Source organism: Lolium rigidum, chromosome 3 (assembly GCF_022539505.1).
Source record: "Lolium rigidum isolate FL_2022 chromosome 3, APGP_CSIRO_Lrig_0.1, whole genome shotgun sequence".
Lineage (NCBI taxonomy): Eukaryota > Viridiplantae > Streptophyta > Magnoliopsida > Poales > Poaceae > Lolium > Lolium rigidum.
The window spans coordinates 408,412,249-408,423,829 of record NC_061510.1 but is presented as its reverse complement, the minus strand read 5'-3'; positions in this window follow the sequence as shown (position 1 = coordinate 408,423,829).

The window sequence follows — 11,581 nt, the reverse complement described above, 5'->3', positions numbered from 1 at the left end:
GTTCCATGCTACTTTATTGATGATACCTACATGTTTTATGCACATTATATGTCATATTTATGCATTTTCCGGAACTAACCTATTAACAAGATGCCGAAGAGCCGATTCTTGTTTTCTGCTGTTTTTGGTTTCAGAAATCCTAGTAAAGAAATATTCTCGGAATTGGACGAAACTTTCGCCCGGGGTCCTATTTTTGCACGAAGCTTCCGGAAGACCGAAGACCTAACGAAGTGGGGCCACGAGGCAGCCGGGGGGTGGCCGGCGCGGCCCGGGCCACGGCCGCGCCGACCTATCCCCTGGGCCCCTCGTGTGGCCCCTCGCGTTGACCCTCCGCCTACTTAAAGCTTCCGTCGCGAAAACCCCGGTACCGAGAGCCACGATACGGAAAACCTTACGGAGACGCCGCCGCCGCGAATCCCATCTCGGGGGATTCGGAGATCGCCTCCGGCACCCTGCCGGAGAGGGGATTCATCTCCCGGAGGACTCTACACCGCCATGGTCGCCTCCGGAGTGATGAGTGAGTAGTTCACCCCTGGACCATGGGTCCATAGCAGTAGCTAGATGGTCGTCTTCTCCTTGTTGTGCTTCATTGTTAGATCTTGTGAGCTGCCTAACATGATCAAGATCATCTATATGTAATTCTATATGTTGTGTTTGTCGGGATCCGATGGATAGTGAGTACTATGATTATGGTGATTATCAATCTATTGTTCATGTGTTGTTTATGATCTTGCATGCTCTCCGTTACTAGTAGAGGCTCTGGCCAAGTTTTTACTCTTAACTCCAAGAGGGAGTATTTATGCTCGATAGTGGGTTCATGCCCGCATTTACACCAGGACGAGTGACGGAAAGTTCTAAGGTTGTGTTGTGCTTGTTGCCACTAGGGATAAAACATTGATGCTATGTCTAAGGATGTAGTTGTTGATTACATTACGCACCATACTTAATGCAATTGTCCGTTGCTTTGCAACTTAATACTGGAGGGGTTCGGACGATAACTCTGAAGGTGGACTTTTTAGGCATAGATGCGGTTGGATGGCGGTCTATGTACTTTGTCGTAATGCCCAATTAAATCTCACTATATTTACCATGTCATGTATATGCATTGTTATGCCTTTCTCTATTTGTTAATTGCCCGACTGTAATTTGTTCACCCAACATGCTTTTATCTTATGGGAGAGACACCTCTAGTGAGCTGTGGACCCCGGTCCTATTCTTTACATAGCATACAATCTACTTGTTTTATTGTTTTCTTTGCAAACATCTTCCACTCGATACGTTTAATCCTTTGTTACAGCAAGCCGGTGAGATTGACAACCTCACTTGTTTCGTTGGGGCAAAGTACTTTGGTTGTGTTGTGCGGGTTCCTAGTTGGCGCCGGAATCCCTGGTGTTGCGCCGCATCACATTTCGCGACCATCAACCTTCAACGTGCTTCTTGGCTCCTACTGGTTCGATTAAACCTTGGTTTCTTTCTGAGGGAAAACTTGCTACTGTGCGCATCATACCTTCCTCTTGGGGTTCCCAACGAACATGTGAGTTACACGCCATCAGGCGCCGGCCCTCTAAGGGGTGCGGCCAAGGCTGAGCCAAAGAGTGGCTGCCCCCCTCCCTCTCCTCCTCATTATATAGGTGGAAGCACCAAGAGTTCTAGTCCAAGTCTTCGAATAAGACCCCAACACTAAAACCTCCCATATGTGGGAAAACCTACCCAAGGTGGGAATCCCACTTGGGGTGGGATTCCCCTTTTCCATGAGGGGGTTTGGCCGGCCACCCTAGGGGAGTCCACCATGGACTCCTCCCCTTTAGGGTTGGCTGGTCATGCAAGGTGGAGTCCCTCCGGGACTCTACTTTCCATGGTGATTTCTTCCGGACTTTTCTAGAACCTTCTAGAACCTGCCATAAATGCACCGGATCATTTCCAAACTTGGAATATGACTTCCTATATATGAATCTTATTCTCCGGACCATTCCGGAACTCCTCGTGATGTCCGGGATCTCATCCGGGACTCCGAACAAATATTCGAACTCCATTCCATATTCAAGTACTACCATTTCAACATCCAACTTTAAGTGTGTCACCCTACGGTTCGTGAACTATGCGGACATGGTTGAGTACTCACTCCGACCAATAACCAATAGCGGGATCTGGAGATCCATAATGGCTCCCACATATTCAACGATGACTTTAGTGATCGAATGAACCATTCACATACAATACCAATTCCCTTTGTCTCGCGATATTTTACTTGTCCGAGGTTTGATCTTCGGTATCACTCTATACCTTGTTCAACCTCGTCTCTCGACAAGTACTCTTTACTCGTACCGTGGTATGTGGTCTCTTATGAACTTATTCATATGCTTGCAAGACATTAGACGACATTCCACCGAGAGGGCCCGGAGTATATCTATCCGTCATCGGGATGGACAAATCCCATTGTTGATCCATATGCCTCAACTCATACTTTCCGGATACTTAATCCCACCTTTATAGCCACCCATTTACGCAGTGGTGTTTGGTGTAATCAAAGTACCTTTCCGGTATAAGTGATTTACATGATCTCATGGTCATAAGGACTAGGTAACTATGTATCGAAAGCTTATAGCAAATAACTTAATGACGAGATCTTATGCTACGCTTAATTGGGTGTGTCCATTACATCATTCATACAATGACATAACCTTGTTATTAATAACATCCAATGTTCATGATTATGAAACTAATCATCCATTAATCAACAAGCTAGTTTAAGAGGCATACTAGGGACTTCTTGTTTGTCTACATATCACACATGTATCAATGTTTCGGTTAATACAATTATAGCATGGTATGTAAACATTATCATAAACACAAAGATATATAATAACCATTTATTATTGCCTCTTGGGCATATCTCCAACAACCGGTTGGTAAGATTCGTAGCCGGGCTTGATGATCCGGTTAGAAGTACTCATGCCGACTGGGAGAAAACAAGGGCGGATCATGATGGAGAACAACTGCCGGGTGCTAGCGTCATCGGCAAAGCTGTCTAACCGGAAGGAGACTGGATTCTCAAAATTTTCTGATTCGGTGTAAGGAAAGAACAGGGGGTTGCTCAGGCCTTGGAAGAAAATCTTGAACCACGCTGCTGCTTCCTTAGGGATTAGCCTGCTGCCTGGGAGGCCATACAGAGCTTGACCATAACTGGTGCATCGGATCTCCCTCCCGTTAGCATCTGGGAAGGTGCAGGTGGCCAAAGATGGGAAGTCTGGGATTTGGTTCTGGAAGTACAGCTGAGCCCATAATTGAAGAAACCACCAAGGACCTCATGTTTTCACTGTTTTCTGAGAGAACAGTTTGACCGACATCAGTTGGAGAGATCGATAGACCTCCCCAAGGAACAGTTTGCCAAGGCCAAGATGAGTGCCTTTAGCAAGTTCGTAGGCCAGGGAAAGGTAATTCTTGGTTGGGGCGAGTGAGGGACCACAGAATATGAAGTGCTCCAGCCAGAAGTTCAAGAAGGCCGTGTGTTGTCTCTCGGTCACAGGGCCTTTGGTTTTCATATAACGCTTGAGGTAGGCGCCCCAGCTTGTACACTCTGTCTTAGAGGAGAGGGTGAAGGGGACCTTTGGCAGCTTAAAGGCAGAGGGGCTTGGAGATGCAATATCCAGGCCTGTGATCATGGCTACATCCAGAAGAGTAGGCGTCATGGGGCCATGACCGAACATGAAGCAGTTCAGTGCATCAGACCAAAAGTAGCCGATGGTTTTCAGAATGTTCTCGTTCTTTTCAAGAGGAGACAATGACAACGACAGTGCATCGGCTATCCCTATCGTTTCCCAGGTGGCATAATGGGTTTTGGACACTCGATTGTACCATGCCACCCAACCTTCGGGAGGATTAGGCCAGGCTCGCAGGCAGTCAGCCCAAGAAGTCAGATCTAAATCCTGGCTCACAAAAGGGATCCTATTGGCCTCGCATGAGATTAAGTGAGCGGGACTCTCGGAGGAGCGGGGGCCTAGACACATGGAATTTGGGAGAGAAGGGTGCGGCAGCAGGATGTCGGAGACCTAAAATTAGTAACGGAATAGAACATTAATTCAGGTGTTCCTCTGTTCAATCCTGAGATTGATCCGAATAGCGAAGAAGCGATGGAGTATTACCTTCAGACCGGAGACCATGGCGTTGGCGTTGGATGATTCCGCCATTGGAGGCGCTGCGGAGTTGGGGTGGCGCGGTTGAGATCTGAGATTCCTGGAGTTGCTGGGCGGCAGTTTTAGGGATCTGAGTTTGCTTTTGCAGACGGAGGTTGCAGTGCAGGTTACCGTTTGGAAGGGAAATTGGGTTGGCCTTGCTCGTGTTTTATGATAAGGGGCCGATGCGATACCATCGGCTCTTTTGGGGTGGTTTGACTTTGACTATCGGCCAAGTTGACTAGAAGCTGATTGCTCAGAGGAGAAAGAACGAAGGAAGAGCCGATTGTTTAGGAGTTGCCAAAACACAAATCGTGCAGAGAAGGTGAGAAGGCAAGACATCATGATGAAGAATGCTGCGACGGTTCTGCTCTGCCACGACATGACCCCTCAAAGGAAAAACAGAGTGGTTTTGAAATTATCATTACCAAAACCAGGGGGGCATGTGTTATCACCAGATTTTGGCCAAATCAGGAGATGGGCCGTAAGTGAAGATGGTCTTGAAGGACATACACATGGAGCATCTTCGAAGCGGCCTTGCGCTAAGAGTTTGGGCTAAATTGCCCGTGTATCTGTAATATAGTAGATCGTATCGTGTTTAGAATTAACAGATAGAGTCTGGCCCGTGCACGGTTAGGTGCACGCCTCAGTTAGAAAGTCCCTTGGACTATAAATATGTATCTAGGGTTATCGAGAAAGGAGGACAATCACGTTCACAACAAACACAAATCAGGCGCATCGCCACCCCTTCCTTCGAGGGTTTCTTCCGGGTAAGCATCATGCTGCCTATATCGCATCTCGCGATCTAGGCAGTACACGTTTATTCGTCTACCTTGTGCTGCTCGTGCTGAAGCGTTGTTGATGGCGAGCAGCACTACTTATCTTTAGGTGTTTAGGGGCTTGCATTGATGCTTTCTCGTGCATATCTGCGTGGCAATGCCGTCCCTCGACACCTAGCTGCCCTTACACCTATCTGGGTGTAAGGGCAGCATCTTGCTTGTTCGTTACTTAGTAGATCCGATCTGTTATAGTTGCTCCTTGCTCCGCAGAGATTAGTTTAATATCTGCATAGTTAGGCCTTATGCTGGGGTCGGACGATCCGGTAGTGCGTTAGGTGTTGTTTACCGTTCCTACAAGGGATGTTCCGGGAATTAACGTTATGTTGGTTTTTAGGCCTCTTGTAGGGGTAGTTTGCATCATCTTCCGTATCTGCTAGGCCCGACTACGCGTAGGACGTTCCGGTTATGCGGTGAAAACCCTAAATTGTCGTAGATCGGTTTAGCTTTGTTTTGATCAAGCAGGATCCCCATGTCATTGCAAATCCAACGTGAACCATGAGGCGATCGGCTCTTTGAGCCGATCCACAGGGCAACCTGAGAGCCGATAGGGCTCGTATTTAATGTTTACGTGTCTACCATGCAGGAACAATCGAAGCAATCTAACACCTTCCTGATCGGGTCTAGGTCGGGTGGCACGCCCTAGCAACCGCCAGGACGTGGCTGGAAGACTTGCGGGACGACGCGAGGTGCCAGGGTCCACTAAGCGGCCTTGGGAGCCTCCCGGCTCTTCGTGTTGCTTAACCATTGCCCGCCGGTGGGTTTTGGCAGGTAACAACCATACGAAGTGGTAGAGTCATTATTGTTTTTTTTTTGGAAAAGAGAGGTTAAACTCGAACAAATTTATTCTCATCTGAAGTATATTGATGTCGGTGTCGTTGAGAGCCCAAGCAAAATTTGAAGATTTACTGGCATTTACGGGGAACCTCGATGGGAGGATAAATATATGACTTGGGATACAATAAGAGAGCTCAAAAGTAATTCAAACCTTCCCTGGATTATCCTAATAGATTTTAATGAGATCATGTTCTATCACAAGAACGATGATGGTAATCTGAGATAACAAGGGTACATGCATGATTTTCTATCACAAGAACGATGATGGTAATTCGGAAGGTTATGCTACAGAGCTAGCTCTTCCGAGAAAAATTCAGACCAAAGTTGCTCGGGCTATGAATGATAGACTGTTTACTCCTTTTACTGCTGAAGATGTTAAAAAGGTAGCATTCAGTATAGGAGATTTCAAAGCTCCAGGTCCGGCTAGTTTGCATGACTTGTTCTATAAAAGAAAATTGGAGCGTGTGTGGAGAATAAATCACGCATGAAATATTGAATGCTCTAAATACGGGAATAATTCCCGATTAGGGCTGGACTAACGAGCTGCTCGGCTCATTAAGACTCGTGATCGTTAAGGTTCGGATCGTTAAACTCGTTAACTTTAATGAGCTAAAAGTAAAGTTTGGCTCGGCTCGTTATGCGATAACGAGCACTCATTAAGAATATTAAGGAGCAAACACACTCAATATGGAGAACAAATGCTAAGCTAGTAGGTTGATAAAATATGGCGACTTCATTGGGAGTTGGGAGGCTAGCAAGGGGCACATGGGGATGTGGTCATCACACTACGGGAAAAACTGCCGTTGCCGTGCTGGCAATCATTGCCGTGAGTCGCTGCACGGCAAAGAAATCTTTGCCGTGCGCAGAAAACATCACGCACGGCAAACACAGAACGCACGGAAAAGATTTAGTGCAGCGCACGGCAATGAAAAACAGCACGGCATAGTCAGCAGTGGCGCACGGCAAAGAATATGCGCACGGCAAAGTCTGAGCAGAACGCACGGCAAAGAAAACCATCACGGCAAAGACCCTGCAGGCCGCACGGCAACGAAATGCAGCACGGCAAAGGGTCTGGACGTTGCCGTGCCACTCCCTTTGCCGTGCGGCCAACAAGTACGCACGGCAAAGCCTCCTTTGCCGTCCGAATCTTACTTTGCCGTGCGCCACAATTCATTTTATTTTTTTTCTTTCAATTTTATTTCATCTAACATTCATATTTATTTTTTAATTAGTTTTACTTTTTGATGACTATTTATTAGTGTTACTTAAGACAATGTGCAATACAAACTTACTCTCCATGTTCATCCCCCCACATATATCAGGGTTCCGGTGTTCCGGCGGTCGTCCCCCTCCTTCCCGCAAAAATAGCGGGACGGCGGGTCTACCCCCGTAGATTTCTCCGCGCGAGGGTGCGCAATGTACTTTTCATTCTTTTAGGTTTGTTAGGGTTAGGTTTTAGGTCCAGTTGCAAGTTTAGGTGGCATTCCGGTGCTCCGGGGGTCATTCCCCCTAAAAACGGCCGTCTGTGAGCCCGGATGGTCTACCCCCTAGATTTCTCCGCGCGAGGTTCTACCAATATACCTTTTCATAGGTTTAGGTTTGTTTAGTCCATGGACATATGGAAAACCATGTGTGGCACCCTTTGGCACAGTCTAGCCCCCGATATACCAGCGGCGGGACACTTCACCGTACATGTCCAGGAATCTGTTAAGTGTTATCGCCCGAAGTTGAGGAATGTTAGACCGGGGATCCATGCCATGCACCATTTGGTGAATCACACATTGCACCACACTTTGACACATATCATATCATAGGTCCACATGCAAGGTTTGGTGGGGTTCCGGTGCTCCGGCGGTCGTTCTCCCCCTCCTTCCCCCAAAAGAGCGGAACGTGTGCCCCGGCGGGTCTACCCCCCTAGATTTCTCCGCGCGAGGGTGCACCAATGTAACTTTTCATTCTTTTAGGTTTGTTTAGGACATATACACATGGAGAACCAAGATTGGGACCCTTTGGCACATACATACCCGCAGCTCGAGCCATTATCACATGATCGAGGGTGTGCTCGATCTATCGGTTAGGGTTAGGTGTAGGGTTAGGGCTAGGGTCTAGGGTTTAGGGGAGCTACTTTTGCAGTGTTAGACCTTGCACCACACTTTGACACATATCATAGGTCCACATGCAAGGTTTGGTGGGGTTCCGGTGCTCCGGCGGTCGTTCTCCCCCTCCTTCCCCCAAAACAGCGGAACGTGTGCCCCGGCGGGTCTACCCCCTAGATTTCTCCGCGCGAGGGTGCACCAATGTAACTTTTCATTCTTTTAGGTTTGTTTAGGACATATACACATGGAGAACCAAGATTGGGACCCTTTGGCACATACATACCCGCAGCTCGAGCCATTATCACATGATCGAGGGTGTGCACGATCTACTTGGTTAGGGTTAGGTGTAGGGTTAGGGCTAGGGTCTAGGGTTTAGGGGAGCTACTTTTGCAGTGTTAGACCTTGCACCACACTTTGACACATATCATAGGTCCACATGCAAGGTTTGGTGGGGTTCCGGTGCTCCGGCGGTCGTTCTCCCCCTCCTTCCCCCAAAAGAGCGGAACGTGTGCCCCGGCGGGTCTACCCCCTAGATTTCTCCGCGCGAGGGTGCACCAATGTAACTTTTCATTCTTTTAGGTTTGTTTAGGACATATACACATGGAGAACCAAGATTGGGACCCTTTGGCACATACATACCCGCAGCTCGAGCCATTATCACATGATCGAGGGTGTGCCTGATCTACTGGTTAGGGTTAGGTGTAGGGTTAGGGCTAGGTTCTAGGGTTTAGGGGAGCTACTTTTGCAGTGTTAGACCTTGCACCACACTTTGACACATATCATAGGTCCACATGCAAGGTTTGGTGGGGTTCCGGTGCTCCGGCGGTCGTTCTCCCCCTCCTTCCCCCAAAAGAGCGGAACGTGTGCCCCGGCGGGTCTACCCCCCTAGATTTCTCCGCGCGGGTGCACCAATGTAACTTTTCATTCTTTTAGGTTTGTTTAGGACATATACACATGGAGAACCAAGATTGGGACCCTTTGGCACATACATACCCGCAGCTCGAGCCATTATCACATGATCGAGGTTGTGCCTGATCTACTGGTTAGGGTTAGGTGTAGGGTTAGGGCTAGGTTCTAGGGTTTAGGGGAGCTACTTTTGCAGTGTTAGACCTTGCACCACACTTTGACACATATCATAGGTCCACATGCAAGGTTTGGTGGGGTTCCGGTGCTCCGGCGGTCGTTCTCCCCCTCCTTCCCCCAAAACAGCGGAACGTGTGCCCCGGCGGGTCTACCACCCTAGATTTCTCCGCGCGAGGGTGCACCAATGTAACTTTTCATTCTTTTAGGTTTGTTTAGGACATATACACATGGAGAACCAAGATTGGGACCCTTTGGCACATACATACCCGCAGCTCGAGCCATTATCACATGATCGAGGGTGTGCACGATCTACTGGTTAGGGTTAGGTGTAGGGTTAGGGCTAGGGTCTAGGGTTTAGGGGAGCTACTTTTGCAGTGTTAGACCTTGCACCACACTTTGACACATATCATAGGTCCACATGCAAGGTTTGGTGGTGTTCCGGTGCTCCGGCGGTCGTTCTCCCCCTCCTTCCCCCAAAACAGCGGAACGTGTGCCCCGGCGGGTCTACCCCCTAGATTTCTCCGCGCGAGGGTGCACCAATGTAACTTTTCATTCTTTTAGGTTTGTTTAGGACATATACACATGGAGAACCAAGATTGGGACCCTTTGGCACATACATACCCGCAGCTCGAGCCATTATCACATGATCGAGGGTGTGCACGATCTACTTGGTTAGGGTTAGGTGTAGGGTTAGGGCTAGGGTCTAGGGTTTAGGGGAGCTACTTTTGCAGTGTTAGACCTTGCACCACACTTTGACACATATCATAGGTCCACATGCAAGGTTTGGTGGGGTTCCGGTGCTCCGGCGGTCGTTCTCCCCCTCCTTCCCCCAAAACAGCGGAACGTGTGCCCCGGCGGGTCTACCCCCCTAGATTTCTCCGCGCGAGGGTGCACCAATGTAACTTTTCATTCTTTTAGGTTTGTTTAGGACATATACACATGGAGAACCAAGATTGGGACCCTTTGGCACATACATACCCGCAGCTCGAGCCATTATCACATGATCGAGGGTGTGCTCGATCTACTTGGTTAGGGTTAGGTGTAGGGTTAGGGCTAGGGTCTAGGGTTTAGGGGAGCTACTTTTGCAGTGTTAGACCTTGCACCACACTTTGACACATATCATAGGTCCACATGCAAGGTTTGGTGGGGTTCCGGTGCTCCGGCGGTCGTTCTCCCCCTCCTTCCCCCAAAAGAGCGGAACGTGTGCCCCGGCGGGTCTACCCCCTAGATTTCTCCGCGCGAGGGTGCACCAATGTAACTTTTCATTCTTTTAGGTTTGTTTAGGACATATACACATGGAGAACCAAGATTGGGACCCTTTGGCACATACATACCCGCAGCTCGAGCCATTATCACATGATCGAGGGTGTGCCCGATCTCTCGGTTAGGGTTAGGTGTAGGGTTAGGGCTAGGTTCTAGGGTTTAGGGGAGCTACTTTTGCAGTGTTAGACCTTGCACCACACTTTGACACATATCATAGGTCCACATGCAAGGTTTGGTGGGGTTCCGGTGCTCCGGCGGTCGTTCTCCCCCTCCTTCCCCCAAAACAGCGGAACGTGTGCCCCGGCGGGTCTACCCCCCTAGATTTCTCCGCGCGAGGGTGCACCAATGTAACTTTTCATTCTTTTAGGTTTGTTTAGGACATATACACATGGAGAACCAAGATTGGGACCCTTTGGCACATACATACCCGCAGCTCGAGCCATTATCACATGATCGAGGGTGTGCCCGATCTACTTGGTTAGGGTTAGGTGTAGGGTTAGGGCTAGGGTCTAGGGTTTAGGGGAGCTACTTTTGCAGTGTTAGACCTTGCACCACACTTTGACACATATCATAGGTCCACATGCAAGGTTTGGTGGGGTTCCGGTGCTCCGGCGGTCGTTCTCCCCTCCTTCCCCCAAAACAGCGGAACGTGTGCCCCGGCGGGTCTACCCCCTAGATTTCTCCGCGCGAGGGTGCACCAATGTAACTTTTCATTCTTTTAGGTTTGTTTAGGACATATACACATGGAGAACCAAGATTGGGACCCTTTGGCACATACATACCCGCAGCTCGAGCCATTATCACATGATCGAGGGTGTGCCCGATCTACTCGGTTAGGGTTAGGTGTAGGGTTAGGGCTAGGGTCTAGGGTTTAGGGGAGCTACTTTTGCAGTGTTAGACCTTGCACCACACTTTGACACATATCATAGGTCCACATGCAAGGTTTGGTGGGGTTCCGGTGCTCCGGCGGTCGTTCTCCCCCTCCTTCCCCCAAAACAGCGGAACGTGTGCCCCGGCGGGTCTACCCCCCTAGATTTCTTCGCGCGAGGGTGCACCAATGTACCTTTTCATTCTTTTAGGTTTGTTTGGGACATATACACATGGAGAACCAAGATTGGGACCCTCCTCCGACGGTTTGTGTAGGGTTAGGGCTCTAGGGTTTAGGGCTCGAAGCCTCCCCAGTTTTAGGGTTTAGGGGAGCTACTTTAAGATTTAGGCGATCGAGTTTGCACCCCTAGTTTTAAGAAAACATGATAAGAACATTATTATAAAGTACTCATGTTGGAAAAACAGG